Genomic DNA, 17149 nt, shown 5'->3' on the forward strand with positions numbered 1-17149 from the left:
TCTCCTTGCAGTCCAAGGGGCTCTCAAGAGGCTTCTCCAACACCAGTTTAAAAGCATCAGTTCTTTGGTACTCAGTTTCCTTTATAGTCCAACTCTCACATCCATACATGACTACTGGAAGAACCATAGCTTTGATTAGACTGACCTGTGTTGCAAAGGAATATCTCTGCTTTTTAATATGCTGTCTAGGTTGGTCATAGCTTTTCTTCCAAGGAGCAAGCGTCTTTTAATTTCATGGCAGTGGTCCCCATGTACAGTGATTTTGGAGCCCAAGAAAATAAAAGTCTCTCACTGTTTCCATTGTTTCCCCATCTATTTGCCATGAAGTGATGGGATCAGATGCCATGATCTTAGTGTTTTGGATGTTGAATATTAAGCCAGCTTTTTCACTGTCCTCTTTCACTTTCATCAGAGGCTCTTTACTTCCTCTTCACTTTCTGCCATAAACCTGGTGTCGTCTGCATATATAAGGGTATTGATATTTCTTGCAGAAATGTAGATTCCAGCTTGTGCTTCATCCAGCCAGGCATTTCACATGATGCACTTTGCATAGAAGTTAAATAAGCAGGGTGACAGCACACAGTCTTGACATACTCCTTTCCCAATTTGGAACCAGTCCGATCTTTCACGTCTGATTCTAACTGTTGCATCTTGACCTGCATACAGATTTCTCAGGAGGCAGGTAAGGTGGTCTGGTATTCCCATCTCTTGAAGAATTTTCCACAGTTTGTTGTGATCCACACAGTCAAAGTCTTTGGCGTACTCAAGAAAGCAGAAGTAGATATTTTTCTGGAACCCTCTTGCTTTTACTATGAATCAACGGATGTCGGCAATTTGATCTCTGGTTCCTCTGCCTTTTCTGAATCCAGCTTGCACATATGGACGTTCTCAGTTTACATACTGTGAAAGCCTCACAGTGAGAATTTTGACCATTACTTTGCTAACGTGAGATGAGCGCAATTGTGTAGTAGTTGGAACATTCTTTGGCACTGCGTTTGTTTGAGACTGGAATGAAAACCGACCTTTTCCAGTCCTGTGGCCGCTGCTGAGCTGAGTTTTCCAAATTTACGGGCATACTGAGTGCAGCATTTTAACAGCCAAGCCTCCCTGTCCATCACAAGAGTTTTGTGAATGTTCTTCCCAATGGCCCATGAGTTATAAGTAGTCCAGTCTGTGTGGGGAGATCACTTACATACAATTGCTTGTCCTGTGTGGTGAGCACCAGGCGTTGTTCCAGGATCTTTTAAAAATGTTCTTTCCTTGGCCTCAGGCACTTTCTTCATAAGGATACCCGGATCATTACTCTGCTGAGTACTTGAGGGAGACCCTTTCATATCCCAGCATTCTCTCTCTCCCACTGTCTCATCACTGGACCTTTCTTCATGTTTCTTTTTTTATTATTAAGTTTTATTTGAGTATAGCTGCTTTACGATGTGTTAATTCCGATGTTGTGTTAATAGCACAGTGAATCGGCTATACATATACATATATCCCCTCTTTTTAGGATTTCCTTCCCATTTAGGTAACCACAGAGCATCCAGTAATTCCCTATGCCATACAATAGGTTCTCATTTGCTATTTATTGTACCAGTTCAGCTCAGTTCAGTCGCTCAGTCATGTTTGACTCTTTGCGACCCCATGAACCATAACATGCCAGGCCTCCCTGTCTATCACCAACTCCAGGAGTCCACCCAAACCTATGTCCACTGAGTCAGTGATGCCATCCAACCATCTCATCCTCTGTCATATCCTTCTTCTCCTGCCCTCAATCTTTGCCAGCATCAGGGTCTTTTCAAATGAGTCAGCTCTTCGCATGAAGTGGCCAAAATATTGGAAATTCAGTTTCAACATCAGTCCTTCCCATGAACACCCAGGACTGATCTCCTTTAGGATGGACTGGTTGGATCTCCTTGCCATCGAGGGGACTCTCAAGAGTCTTGTCCAACACCACAGTTCAAAAGCATCAATTCTTCTGTGCTCAACTTTCTTTATATCCAACCCTCACATCCATACACAACCACTGGAAAAACCAGAGCCTTGACTAGATGGACCTTTGTTGGCAAAGTAATATCTCTGCTTTTTAATATGCTGTCTAGGTTGGTGATAACTTTCCTTCCAAGGAGTAAGCATCTTTTAATATCATGGCTGCAGTCACCATCTGCAGTGATTTTGGAGCTCAGAAAAAGGAAGTCTGCCATGGTTTCTACTGTTTCCCCATCTATTTGCCATGAAGTAATGGGACTGGATTCCCTGATCTTAGATTTCTGAATGTTGAGCTTTAAAACAACATTTTCACTCTCCTCTTTCACTTTCATCAAGAGGCTCTTTAGTTCTTCCTCACTTTCTGCCATAAGGGTGCTGTCATACATAGCATCAATAGTATATATAGGTAAATCCTAATTTCCCAATTCCCCGAACTCCCCTTTCAGCTTTGATATCCATACCTTTGCTCTTTACATCTGCTTTGCAAATAAGAATCACTGGATCTTTGTCCTGTGAGCTCTAGCTGCCTTACTCTCCACCAATATTCAGCTTCATCTCCAGAGTCAAATGAAAAATTGACCTGAAATCCTCCTCTTGGTGCCCAGCGTGGGAACTCACTGAAAGCAGGAAGGTGGGCCCATGACAAGACTCATCTTGTTTGTTTGTCACCTCTCAAGGCTAGCTATCCTTTGCTGCCTGATTTCCAGTGTCTTAGAAATCAGTATTTCACGTATTTTTGTCTTTTTTATTCCTTTGGGAGTGGGACAAAGGTGGAGAGTGAGATTTGGAAGGAGGATTAATCTAATTTCTGTCACTGTACCTTTGCTAGAAACTGAAGGCATCTCTTTATGTTCTTAGTTTTCCCTAAAGAGATGTGCTAATTTACATTCCAATGTATTTTGCCGACTCAAGGAAAGAGTCTTTTTCTTCACGGTCTTGCCATCACAAGAAATTGTCAATACACCTGTCTGTTACTCTAACAAAGGGATTTGTGCCCTACTGACTAAACTTAGCGGCAGGTACAATGAAAAGACAATGTGTACATTTCCCAGAGATTGCACATATTCAGCAGCTAAGCTTCCAAGCTGATTGGAAAGTATTCTAATAATTGTAACTGTTTTCAGTGGTGACCAAGTCATTGAGTCCAGACAAGACCAGCCAGAATGACTCTGGAGAGCCTCTTGCAGAGCAGCTTATGGATTACAGGAGTTAAAAAAAAAAAAAAAACTAAAACAAAATGACCCCACTGGTCCCAGACATTTACCCTCTTCCCTTCATGAGTTGTATTTTGGCTTTGGTTGGATGAACACAATCTCATGAGGGGTCTCCCTCCGGTATATGGGCGCACTTGCAAGCCCGAGACTCTCTCTGTATGATATCTCAACAATTCGGGGCTACATCTGCAAAAATTGTCTCATTTGAGACAAATTGTTGCAAGCTACAGAAACCTGGATCCTTAGAGTTCTTGGTTCCCCTTCCACTGATTCCTCAGTTGAAGTTGGTGACGAAAGAAGAGCTCTTCAGATTTTCCGTACTCAGTCGAGATGTCTCTACTTTCTAGGACATTTCTCTCTGCCCTTCTCTCTCCCTTTTGGAGTTTGTGCTTTTCTGTCCCTTATACTCTAGACTTCTGTGGATCTTACCCACATTCTGTCCTCTTCATCAGTTTTCTGGAACTGTGCCTTAGGAGTCCTTCAGTCAGCAAGCACTTACTAGGTGCTCACCAGGTACCAGGCCCTTCTCCTGGAAAGCTGCTGTATCAGGAGTAAAGTCAAGGTCCCACTCCTTGGTCCATTCATACCAGGAGGCATCAAAAATAAGATACACACACACACACACACACACACACACACACACACACGCAAATAAAAATTACAGCAGGAGAACATCCTGCCATGTTCTTCTCAGGTTCAACTGCCTGACAGCACCTAAGGACCCCAGTAGTGACAAAAAAAGAATTACGTACCACATGGGAAAATGGGTGACTTGAGATCTAGAAGGCAGGTAACTAAGAATCAGGAATTTTTTTTTTTTTAATAAAGGAGTACTTTAGGTAAGCAATAGGTCTTAACTTAGAGAGTCCATGCGTTGTACTCTTCTTCAGGTGATATATGGCTACATTCAGGAATATCTCCTAAAGGTACCGACACATTCTCTTTAGCTGGTAATAGAGAGCTCTCCTATAAAATCAAGAGCTGCCCTATAAAAATATGGGCATTATTATTTCTACTTAATTCGAAATTCTCCAGGCAAAGATTATACATTAATTGAACCAATTTAATATCAAAGAACTTAAAGTTAATGATATATCTTCAAATCACGATGGAGCTGAGTCTTGTCTGGTAAATGCTGCTTAGAATCACACATTAGATGATACCTAAAAATGTTGACCCCAAATTGAAAGGGGAATAATTAAGTCACTATGATTTCTTAAATCAAAAGACTGAATCCTGATTTAAAAGATATTATATGGTATATTTAATTTACTGGGACACATAATTTTAAATTTTATAAATAATAAATCTGAAAGTAACCATGAGGTAGTTTTTAGACCAAAATTATTAAAGTAGTGTGGTGCATACCAAGAGTCATCTCTGGGAGCATGACAGGACAAACATTTCCTATGTAATTATACATCAAGTATTAGAATTCTCTAGTGTGTTAAAAGTATTCGAGAGTCATTCTTATTATCAACTTGAATTTTATTCTTGTTTGTAGCATGGAGAGCACTAATTTCTCTGAAGCTAAACCTTTTTTATATTCCTGAGTTACATTTCAGCAAAACAAAGTGAAAGGAAAAAAAAAAAAGACCCACGTGGTTGCTATTCACTGAGATAGAAAAGGTGGTTCAGAACTCCCCTTTGGAGAGAGGCTGAATGACATACGTGTGGGAAAGCAGGGTGCCTCTGTGCTTGAATTCAGACTGGACCTGGGACTGGGTCAAGGCCAGAACACAAGACTAAGCATTCTTGTCCTAGGGCAGCCACCCAACCGACAGCACCCACACAGCAGTTCTGGGAAGCTTTTGAGAATATTCCCCTCTCTTTGCAGCATTTCCCATCTGGTTCTCCATCCTCCAACCACACGGAAGGATTCTTCCCTTCTGTGTCCTGACAGAACACGTTATGCTCCCTGCAGGGCACGGGGAGCCAGGCAGAGCCAAGGGGACAGCTGCACTGCCTCGATGGGTTTCTAGCAAAGGAGCGTGGAAATCCCATGGACAGAGGAGCCTGGTGGGCTAGAGTCCGAGGGGTCGCAAAGAGTTGGACGAGACTGAGCTGGTGAGCACGAGTACCAGGCGGTTCCACCACTCCGACGGATCCAAAGCACACCTGAGTGCCCGCCAGAGCAACCCGCAGGAGGCCAGAGGGCAGAGGGCAGCCGGCGCCGCGGAGGGCGGAGGATGAAAGCCTAGACCGTCCTACAAGCACAGGGCCTGACTGGCCTGCACTAGAGAAAGACCTGAATAAACCTCCATCTAGGTTACCCTTGCAAACACTTTCTCTTCAGCGGCATTGGTTCAGTGGTAGAATTCTCGCCTCCCACGCGGGAGACCCGGGTTCGATTCCCGGCCAACGCATTGTGGTTGTGTTTCTCTTGGTCCTCGCTGGTTCCATACAGGAGACCTGGGCTGGGAGATTCCCCTGGAGAAGGCAATGGCAACCTACTCCAGTATTCTTGCCTGGAGTAACCGGCCCAAGGGATGGCAAAAAGTCCAAAAGGACTGGGCGACTAACACACACATAGCTTCTCTACATCCTACAAAGAGCGGATTCCAGGTGCCTGAAGGGCCAAGAGGGCCCTCTTCCGGACGGTAAAGCTGTTCCCTGGCCTTGGAAGACAGGTCCCACAGAAGTTAGCTTTGAGAGGGACACCAAAAGAAAGGAACAATCCCGAGATATCCGCACGTTACTATCAAGTGATGTCATAACTCTTATCCAAAGAAAGAATGTGGTGTTAACTGGACACTTAGGTACAGAATATAGGATGTTCATGTTCTTGCAAGCTTTTGGTTTGGGATTTTAATGAATTTTTGGAACGGAAGCCTCACGTTCTCTTTGAATGGAAATTCTGTTAAGTAAGAGTCTGGGTTTACCATGCCAGGAGAAAAGAGTGGAGGCCAGAGCTGGCCAGCCCAGGCTGTTCATGGCATCTCAGCTCCACAGCCAGCCTGAGGTCCAGGACCCTGAGGCCCGCACTCAGCGGCATTTAGAAACTCTGTGCAGAAATGTTCTGCACTGGACCCTTAAGCAAAATACAGTTCCGATCTGGGCGGGGAGAGAGAGACTCGTGTACCTGTAGACGCTGGAAGAAAGAAAGTTTTCCCTGACCGGGAATCGAACCCGGGCCGCGGCGGTGAAAGCGCCGAATCCTAGCCACTAGACCACCAGGGAGCCGTGGGCAAATAGGCTTGTTTAGCCTCTGCAGGTGAAAGACGAGTGGAAGATGACCCTTCGGAAAGTCAGCAAGCTGGAAAAGCAACGTCGCAGCGCCCAGGGCTGTGTGCAGCTGTGCAAGGCTCCCAGCCTTGCCCTCGCGGCTCATCGCCCTTCACCTCTCCTTTCCTGGGCGTCGCTTTTGCTCTGGGGCAAGGACACAACGTAGCGGACTGGGTCCCTCCCGGTCTAGCGGTAGCGCTGCTTGCTGCTGAGCCCAGGTCTTGCTCTCTTTGTGAACCTCGGTTTTCTCTGTCGTCAGGCTCGGTGATGAGTGGCGGGTGATGAGCGGATCCGTCCACCTCCAGATCTCCTAGCGCTGAATTAAGAGACTTGCAGGTGGTCACCAACTCTTCCTCCAGCTGCGTCCCCTGCCGCACCCCGTGCCTTTCGCGCCTGGTGGTTTTGCCAATGAGAAGGCACATCTCCGGGGGAGAAAAAGAAAGAGGAAGCCTGTTTCCGCCCGGTTTCGAACCGGGGACCTTTCGCGTGTGAGGCGAACGTGATAACCACTACACTACGGAAACGGGACAACCCCTATTCCTGAACACTGTATCCATGAAATCCCGAAGTCCCGCCACCAGGAAACACACCACCAACTCTTATGACTCAAAGAGGAACCTTGGAGCCCCAGGCTCTCTCAGGCACGGAGAAGGCGGCTCCTGAGGGCCCGGCTTTAGGGTTCCCCCTCTGCCCTGAAGTGAGGCCCCTCCGGCCCCCACAGGTGGCCTTCGGGGCCCCGCACCCAACGCAGAATCCTCAGATCCTCAGCTGCGCACCCTGAGTTCAGGGGTCGCCCCCGCCGACTCCCCGGCTCCCGGCAGCCGCAGGAGGCGGGGACGGTGGGTGCGCCCGAGGCCCAGGTGACCCCGAAACCCAGCGGTGTGGAAGCCGCCCCTCCCGGGCTGCGGACCCGCGCCTCGGTGGTCCTCTTCTCGGCGCCGGCGATCAGCGCTCCGTGCTCTCAGGAATGACCGACGCTTCCAATCCACCCGGGACGCGCCCTCGCCGCTGTTCCTTTGCACCTGACTCCTGTGCTCTTTCTCTGAAAGTCCGTTGGGCGCATCACTTCTCCGGTGTCCTCCTGGCAAAAGGGAGTCTCTTTGGTGTTGCCTAAAATGGCACCCCCACCGTCCCTGGGTGGGCTCGAACCACCAACCTTTCGGTTAACAGCCGAACGCGCTAACCGATTGCGCCACAGAGACAGCGTTACAGGGCTCTTTCGGACTCTCTGTGGAGTAGACACTCATTCCCTGGGTGAGCGCTCTGTCCGCCAGAGAAACGGTGCCACTTCCCTGCCCCTACCCGCCTCAGATGCCAGCGCTACCAGAGAAACTGCCATCTAGACCTCGAACCTTCTAGGCCTGAACCAAAATAGATCCAAGGACAGCTGAACACCGGCTTGCTCCCATGATGGCTCTTCCCGTTACCTCGCCTACACCCAACGAATGAGTTTGCCCACCCTGGCAAAGGCCTCCGGGGTAGAATTTGGGCTTCGGTTTCCTGTGTCCACCAGGCGGTTTGCACCAGAGTGGGCTTCCCTTGGGGTTCAGATGGTAAGAATCCGTCTACAATGCAGGACACCCTGGTTCAATCCTTGATTTTGGAAGATCCCCTGGAGAAGGGAATAGTCACCCACTGCAGTATTCTTACCTGGAGAATTTGGACAGTGGAGCCTGGCAGCCTACAGTCCCTAGGGACACAATGAGTTGAACACGACTGAGAAACATTGACGTCTCTTTAAGTGAGTATAGCTTGTTTGTCTGAGTGTTTTCTTTAAATGGTTATTTTTACTCACATTGTACATTTAACAAATATACACTTGTTGTAGAATAACTTCAGTTGAGTTCAGTTCAGTTCAGTTGCTCAGTTGTGTCCGACTCTTTGTGACCCCATGAATCACAGCACGCCGGGCCTCCCTGTCCATCACCATCTCCGGGAGTTCACTGAGACTCACGTCCATCGAGTCCATGATGCCATCCAGCCATCTCATCCTCGGTCGTCTCCTTCTCCTCCTGCCCCCAATCCCTCCCAGCATCAGAGTCAACTCTTCACATGAGGTGTCCAAAGTACTGGAGCTTCAGCTTTAGCATCATTCCTTCCAAAGAAATCCCAGGGCTGATCCACTTCAGAATGGACTGGTTGGATCTCCTTGCAGTCCAAGGGACTCTCAACAGTCTTCTCCAACACCACAGTTCTAAAGCATCAATTCTTCGGTGCTCAGCCTTCTTCACAGTCCAACTCTCACATCCATACATGACCACAGGAGAAACCATAGCCTTGACTAGACGGACCTTAGTTGGCAAAGTAATGTCTCTGCTTTTGAATATACTATCTAGGTTGGTCATAACTTTTCTTCCAAGGAGTAAGTGTCTTTTAACTTCATGGCTGCAGTCTCCATCTGCAGTGATTTTGGAGCGCCGCCCCCCCCAAATATCTGACAGTTTCCACCATTTCCCCATCTATTTCCGATGAAGTGATGGGACCAGAAGCCATGATCTTCATTTTCTGAATGTTGAGCTTTAAGCCAACTTTTTTTCCTCCTCTTTCACTTTCATCAAGAGGCTTTTTAGCTCCTCTTCATGTTCTGCCATAGGGGTGGTGTCATCTGTATATCTGAAGTTATTGATATTTCTCCCGGCAATCTTGATTCCAGCTTGTGTTTCTTACAGTGCAGCGTTTTTCATGATGTATTCTGCATAGAAGTTAAATAAGCAGGGTGACAATATACAGCCTTGACGTACTCCTTTTCCTATTTGGAACCAGTCTGTAGTTCCGTGTCCAGTTCAAACTGTTGCTTCCTGACCTGCATACAGATTTCTCAAGAGGCAGGTTAGGTGATTTGATATTCCCATCTCTTTCAGAATTTTCCACAGTTTATTGTGATCCATACAGTCAAAGGCTTTGGCCTAGTCAATAAAGCAGAAATAGATGTTTTCCTGGAACTCTCTTGCTTTTTCCATGGTCCAGCGGATGTTGACAATTTGATCTCTGGTTCCTTACCCGTCTCCAAATCAGAAATATATGAAGAATAAAAGAGGAGTTCTCCTGTCTCCATTCACACTCCACCACTGACAAACTTTATATGTTACAGGTAAGAGATGGTGGCGGCTTAGGAGTGTGATCAGCGCTGTGAGAAAACTAAGGGACCCAGGAAACCCGCCTCCTGCCCTGACAACCGTCTGCCCACTCTGGGCTACGGCAAAAGGGTGAAGGCAAAGAAAAAGAAAATAACACTCTTATTTGCAGAAATTTTACCTCCAGATGGGACACTCTGGTTAACCTAAACAGAATATGCGGTTGGTGGTAGGGACCTAGGGGTTCCTCCCTGGCACAAAACCCAAAGTGGATTTCACTTCATTTTCTGAGGTGAGAGTGAGCTGAGTCGATCAAAGGAGAGGAGCAGAGAGAAAGCGAGAGGGATGAGCACCCACAGGAGTCAACCATATTGGAGTCTCCTCAGGGCCTTAGAAGAACTGTCCTGAGGTTATAGGTGTGACGTATGGAGGTAAAGAAGCATATCCCGTTCTCTGACAATGGAGGCCATGTGGCTCCTGAGGGGTTCCATGGTGTAATGGTGAGCACTCTGGACTCTGAATCCAGCGATCCGAGTTCAAATCTCGGTGGGACCTTTCTGCCTAGTTAGAAGAAGAACACTTTTTACTCCCCGCGACCCTCAGCGGCGTGGTTCACACGGACACGGACACGGCGGATAGGTGTGGGACTGATCTGGGGCGTCCTCGCTGGACCCGGGCGGCTCTTCCCATCTCTGCCCTCGAAGCCCCGGCCAGGGGCACAGCGGCCCAGCCAGTGCCGCCCCCTTCTTGAGTCCCCTGGGTCTCTGGAGTAAAAGGCAGAGGCTGAGTCCACGGAGTCCCTCCCGGCAAAGGGGCTTCCCACTTCGCGTCTTGTAACTGCACGGTTGTCCTTGAGAGTAAATGGTTGCGGGGATGAGCTGCCATGTCAGATATTCACATATTAGATGATATCGAAAAACATTTACCCCCATGTTGAAAGGGGAATATAAGTAACTATGATTTCTATAACTAAAACACTTAATCTTTGTCGGAAAAATATTATGTGGTATATTTAAATTTCTGTGGCACATAATTTTGAATTTTATAAATGGAAATATTTTTTGGAATTAGAGTTTGCTTATGGGAAACAAAGCAATACAGGACATTTAGGCAGTTCTTTCATTAGGATTTTGAATAGAAAATAAATGCAAGACTTTACAATCTAGAATAGTATGGCACCAATATTTTCCACATTTTTAGAAAATCTGAAAGTCAACATGAAGTAGTTTTTAGACCAAAATTATTAAAGCTGGGTAAGGCATACCAGGAGTCATCTCTGAGAATATGACAGGACAAATATTTTCTATACAATTATACATCAATTATTAGAATTATCTAGAGTGTTAAAAGTATTCAAGATTCATCCTTACTATCAGTTTGAAATTTTTTCTTGTACGTAGCCTGGAGAGCACTCATTTATCTAAAGCTAAACATTTTTTATATTCCTGAGTTACATTTCAGGAAAACAGAAAGTTCAAGGGAAAAAAAAAACAAACCCACATGGGTTGTATTCACTGAGATAGAAAAGGTGGTTCACTACCGCACTTTGGAGAGAGGGAGAGTGGAATATGTGTGGTAAAGCTGGATGCCTCTGTGCTTGAATTTGGACTGGACCTGGGACTGGGTCAAGGCCAGAAGAACACAAGACTAAGCATTATTATCTTGGGGCTTAGACCCACCTGACAGTGTTGTAGCCATGCGTTCCGGGATACAATCTCACTCAGATGGACAATGCAGATGGTGGAATGCAGTTTATTACACCGGCAAGCCCAAGGCAGAGTCTCCTCTTAGCCAAGGACCCCGACCAGCATTTGTGAAAATCTTTTATACCCCATGTGTACATGTCTGAACCCACCACTCCAAATTCCTTGAGACTTACATAAACCAAGGAAAATACAATCCGAATAACCCCATCATTCACGTGCTACGTGCTCATGTGCTCAAACAGTCAAACAATTAGCCAATAATCAATAAACCCGAGGTTACACTCTGATTGATACAGAAAAATTTATGGCCTGTCTGGAGGAAGGGGTGATTAGTGTATGTTTTCTCTTAGGCGGTGAGTAACCTAGATCCGATCTTCAAGGTTCCCCTGTCTGGAGGGGGTCTTATCCTTCTGTTGTTGTTTTCATAGGCACTAAACACAGAGTTCAGAGTCCATTGGAAAGGTGGCCGAGCATGATCAGCATGAACAGGCCTAAGAGGGAGTCCAGGCCCTATGAATTCCTTCTTCAAGAGAACCCACACAACAGTCCTAGAAAGCTCTTGAGGATACTCCCTCGGACACGTTCCCATCTGGTTCTCTATTCCACCAGCCACAGGGAAGGACTTTTCACCTCTGTGTCCTTGCAGAACACTTTATGATCCCTGCAGGACACAGGGAGCCAGGCAAGAGTGGAGGGGGCAGCTGCACTGACCCGATGGGTTTCCAGCAAAGTAGCAGGAAAATCCCATAGAAAGAGGAGCCTGACTGGCTACAGTTCATGGGGTTGAAAAGAGTCAGACATGACTGAGCCAGTGGGGGTGAGGACGAGGTGGTTCCACCAATCAGATGATCAAAACACCACTGACTGCCCACCAAAGCAACCTGCAAGACGCCAGAGGGCAGCCAGTGCTGTGGAGGGCAGAGGATGAAAGCCTAGACCACCCTCCAAGCACAGGGCATGACAGGCCTGCCTACACTTGGAAATCAGCTGAATAAAACACCATCTAGGATATTCTTTTAAAAAGTCTCTCAGTAGGGGCGTTGGTGGTTCGGTGGTAGAATTCTCGCCTATCACGTGGGAGACCCAGTTTGATTCCTGGTCAATGCATTGTGGTCGTGTTTGTTTTGGGCTTCCTTGGTGGCTCAGATGGTAAAGAATCTGCCTGCAATACAGGAGACCTGGGTTGGGAAGATCCCCTGGAGAAAGAAATGACAACCCACTCCAGTAGTCTTGCCTGGAGAATCCTATGGACAGAGGAGCATGGTGAGCTACAGTCCAAAGGGATCTCAAAAAGTCGGACATGACTGAGCAACTAACACACATACCCTCTCTACATCCAAAAGAGACCAAATTCCAGGTTCCTGAAGGGCCAAGAGGGCCCTCTTCTGGACGGCCAAGTTGTTCCCGTCCTTGGAAGACAGGTCCCACAGAAGATAGCTTTGAGAGGGACACCAAAGAAAAGGAACGATCCTGAGATGTCGGCATGTTATTATCAAGTGATGTCATAACTCTTACATATGGAAAGAATATGATGTTAACTGGTTTGGTCCCTTCTCTTTGAATGGAAACTCTGTTAAGTAAAACTCTGGGTTTACCATGCCAGGAGGAAAAAGTGGAGGCCAGAGCTGGCCAGCCCAGGCTGTTCACGGCATCTCAGCTCCAACAGCCAGCCTGAGGTCAAGGAACCTGAGGCCTGGACTCAGCGGCATTTAGAAACTCTGTGCAGAAATGTTCTGCACTGGACCTTTCAGCAAAATACAGTTCCGATCTGGGCGGGAAGAGAGTGACTCGTGTGCGTGCAGACGCTAGAAGAAAGAAAGTTTTCCCTGACCGGGAATCGAACTCTGGCCGCGGCGGTGAGAGCGCCGAATCCTTGCCATTCACTAGACCACCAAGGAACTGTAGAGAAGAGGTTATTTCGCTTCTTCAGGAGAAAGATGAGTGTAAGAATCGTCAGAAAGCAGTGTAATCGTCAGAATACCTCAGCGGCCTACTGCTGAGCCTGCTGCCTAACCCCGTGCCTTTCGCCTTTGCAGATGCAAATGCAAATCTCCGCGGTTGGGTGGTGGGGGTAGGGGAGAGCAACCTGTTTCCCTCCGGTTTCGGACCAGGGACCTTTCGCGTGTGAGGCGAACGTGATAACCACTAGGAAACGGGTCAACCTCCGTTACTTAACACTGTATCCATGAAATCCCGGATGCTGCCACCAGCATCCAGACCACCAAATTGTAACACTCAAACCGGAACCTTGAAGCCCTGCTTTAGGGGTCCTCATCTCCCCTCAAGAGAGGACCCTCGAGCCCCCATAGGCTGCATTCGGGGTCCCGTACCCAACGTAGAGGCCTCAAACCCTTAACTCCGCACCCGAGCCCAGGGGTCGCCCCAGCCGATTGCCGAGCTCCCGGAAGCCGCAGGAGGCTGGGACGGTGGGTGCGTCCTAGGCCAGGAGACTCCGCTGCCCAGCGGTGTGGAGGCCGCCCCTCCCGCGCCGCGGGCCCGCGCCTCGGTGGCCCTTGTCATGGCGCAGGCGGTCGGCATTCTGGGGTCTCAGGAACGGTCGACGCTTCCAATCCCCCGGGACCCGCCCTCTCCGCTGCTCCTTTGTCCCTGACTCCTGTGCTCTTTCTCTGCCTGCCGGCTCGCCGCTGCACTTTCTGGTGTTCTCCTGGCGAAAAGGAGTCTCTTTGGTGGTCTCTAAAATGTCACCCCACTGTCCCTGAGTGGGCTCAAGCCACCAACCTTTACGGTTAACAGCCGGACGCGCTAACCGATTGCGCTACGGAGACAGCGGTACTGGCCATTCCTGGAGTCTTTGGAGTGGACACTTCTTCCTAGGATAAGACCCCTGCCCCCAGGGAAACGGTGCCATTTCCGTGCCTTCTACCGAGCACAGATGCCAGAGCCCCAGAGATACCAGGGGCCAGGGCTCCAATCCTGCAGGCTTGAACCGAAATAGATCCACCGACAGCTGAACACAGGTGGGCTCCCGTGTTGGCTCTTTCCACTTCCTCGCCTACACCCAACGAGTGAGAGTTTGCCCACCCTGGCATAGGCCTCCAGGGGTGTGCTTAGGTCTCCCGTGTCCACCAGGGGATTTCCACCAGAGTGGGCTTCCCTGGGGCTCAGACGGTGAGAATTCGCCTGCAGTGCAGCACACCCGCGTTCAATCCTTGGTTTGGGACTATCCCCTGGAGGAGGGCGTGCAACCCACGCCAGTATTTTTGCCTGAAGAATCCCCATGGACGAGGAGCCTGGCGGGCTAAGTCCATGGGGTGGCAAAGAGTCGGACAGGACTTAGCGACTAAGCACTGAGGTCGCGGGGATGGTCGTTCTGTGTCTGCACGCTGGCAACAGAGTCGGGCACTCACTTGGATTGCTCTAGGACTTGGATGAATACATTGTCGTCTTTAGCCCTCGTCCCATGAAGACCGTTGAGAATGGAAATACAGAAAAGTTTTCGAAGTGAACGGTTCTTTTTTAAAAGCCTTCATCCCAGTTTTTGGAATCCGCAGCATCCAGTGGGGTGAGCAATGGAAAGGCCCCCGGAGCAGCCCCAGCTGAGTGGAGCTCCCGCATTCCAGCCTGGGTAGCCTGCGTTCTGTGAGGTCCACCTGGGAGCGGGAAAGGGTGAAAACCAAGCTGGGAAGGCTGGTTTGGGAGGAAGGCACTGAGACCTCCCAGGAGGCTTGGGCAGGAATCCTTAGAGCTGAACATTGCTTCAGTCTGGTAGCAGAGTGGGAAAGGAGGGAAAGGGCTGGTGCAGGCAAGAATCAAGGAGGCCTAAGGAGAGGGGAGGAAGGAGAGAATAAAAGAATTTGTGCTTCTACCCTTCCCCCCTCCCTCTCTTGCCTTCTCTCTTCTTGGTCTTCTTCCCATCCCTACAACTGAGAAATCTTGATACACCCACTTCTGAGAAGAGAGACCCAACTATCTGTGCTCGGGTGCACAAATTCTGGGTTGTAAAAATAGTTCTGTCCTTATGTGGCCTTAGACAAATAAAGAAAATTTCTTGTGCCTCCCTTCTTTCTGTTTTAAAATGGGAGGAATGAAAGCATTTGTTGTCAGATGTGCCTGGGTTTAGAAACTACTGGATGAATCATGTTATCAGCTGTGAAATCATATTGTGTCACTATTCTCAGAATCTTTTGACAAACTCTATGCTTATATATTTTACCTTAAATTAACTTGATACTTATAGAAATTTCTGTAAACGGAATCAAGACAAAGGCTCCCGTGATTGCTCTTGCAGTTTGCTCCGTGAGTGTTCTTGAAGTTTGCTCAGATGTAGCTGGACCACCCTTCATTGCCAGTTCTCTGCTTGCAGATCAGGACTTATGTACAGGCTGGAGGAAATGGGAAGAACAAACATCTTTACCCATCCCAGTTCTAACCTCACCTGATTCTGTCCTTGGCCCTTGTGACAGCCTGTTTCTCCAGGTTTCCTGGCCATTCTGTGATCTCTCAACATCCTTTCTATGGATTTATTTTCTTCCTATATGAGTCAGAGTCCATTTCAGGTACTTGTGCCCATAAACCTTGAGCTTTCTTCAATTTTCCTGGAGGAGTACTTTGTCTTATTACCACTCAACATCTTGATTTTCAAAAAGAAGTTTCATCTTTTCACTCTGGAGCTGTGAACTTCCTCCTCATAATAAGAGCTTCCCCTTTGCCTCCTTCCTCCTTGAGTCAATCTCTCTGTGCAGTCTTGGAACAAAATACATCTCCAGGCAATACTAGCCATCTTTCTGTTTTTTGGCCAGCCAAAAACTAGTGCTACTTTCTTCTGTTCTGCGTATTGGACTAGGGAGGAAACAGTTTTAGGATACAATGAAGAACTAAAGATTATTCTGAGCCCTGGTAGGATTTATACCTATTATACATGCAAATACTTAATGTGGTGGTATTTTGGGTACATAAATACTGTCTATACTGTAAGACAACTTGGATGTGCATTCTCTATGATTCAGCAATCAGTGCTCTTGAGTACCTTGATATTTGTATGCCTTTTTTTAAACTGCAATTTCTGGGTTTGATATGTTAAGAAATGGGAGAGAAACTGACTTCACTGACCTGACCAAAGTGTCTCCGAGTGCCTAAGTGTTTGTTAGAGCCCTGTCTCATGTCCTCCATGACATGCGGTTGATCTTCAGTCAGCGCAGGTGAATTTGGGTCTTCCCTAGTGGCTCAGCAGGTAAAGAATCTGCCTGCAATGCAAGAGACCCAGGTTAAATCCCTGGGTTGGGAAGATCCCCTGGAGAAGGGAATGGCCACCCACTCCAGTATTCTTGCCTGGAGAATCTCTTGGACAGAGGAAACTGGCATGCTCCAGTCCATGGGGTCACAAAGTAAGACAAGACTGAGCGAGGTTCATTTCACTTCTAGGTGAGTATAGCTGATTTCTCTGAGTGTTTGATATAAATGGTTATTTTTACTTATATTGCAAATCTAACAAATATACACTTGATGTGAGAAAAACTTACCCCTCCCAAATCAGAAATGTATGAAGAAAAGGAGAGTTCTCTTGCCTCCATTCCCACTTCACTGCTGACACACTTTACATGTTACAGATAAGAGGTGATGGCAGCGGCTTTGGAGTGTAATCTGTACTATGGGAAAACTAAGGGACCCAGAAAATCCCACCTCCTGCCCTGACAACCATCTGCCCTCTTGGAGCAATGAGAAAAGGGTGAAGGCAAGGAAAAGGCAAATAACACTCTTATTTGCAGAAATTTTACCTCAAGATGGGACACTCTGCTTAACCAAGGCAGAATATGTGGTTCATGATGGACACCTAGGGGGCTCTTCCCTGGCACAAAACCGGAAGTGGATTTTACCTCATTTTCTGAAGTGAGAGTGAACTGAGCCTATCAAAGGAAAGGAGCAGAAAGAAAGCAAAAGGGATGTGCACCTAGGCAGGTCAACTGTGTTCAAGTCTTGGGGGTAGGAA

General features: G+C 47.6%; 4 non-coding genes across 4 annotated transcripts; 1 reads left to right on the top strand and 3 right to left on the bottom strand.

Moving 5' to 3' along the window:
* Positions 1–6305: 6305 nt before the first annotated feature.
* Positions 6306–6377, bottom strand: TRNAE-UUC (transfer RNA glutamic acid (anticodon UUC)). The gene has a single exon. It is a non-coding gene; the product is annotated as a tRNA-Glu (tRNA).
* Positions 6378–6873: 496 nt separating this feature from the next.
* Positions 6874–6946, bottom strand: TRNAV-CAC (transfer RNA valine (anticodon CAC)). The gene has a single exon. It is a non-coding gene; the product is annotated as a tRNA-Val (tRNA).
* Positions 6947–7550: 604 nt separating this feature from the next.
* Positions 7551–7624, bottom strand: TRNAN-GUU (transfer RNA asparagine (anticodon GUU)). Its single transcript has one exon. It is a non-coding gene; the product is annotated as a tRNA-Asn (tRNA).
* A 2355-nt stretch (positions 7625–9979) lies between these two features.
* TRNAQ-CUG (transfer RNA glutamine (anticodon CUG)) lies at positions 9980–10051 on the top strand. The gene has a single exon. It is a non-coding gene; the product is annotated as a tRNA-Gln (tRNA).
* Positions 10052–17149: the final 7098 nt, after the last annotated feature.

This window comes from Ovis aries, chromosome 1 (genome assembly GCF_016772045.2).
Source record: "Ovis aries strain OAR_USU_Benz2616 breed Rambouillet chromosome 1, ARS-UI_Ramb_v3.0, whole genome shotgun sequence".
NCBI classification, from domain to species: domain Eukaryota; kingdom Metazoa; phylum Chordata; class Mammalia; order Artiodactyla; family Bovidae; genus Ovis; species Ovis aries.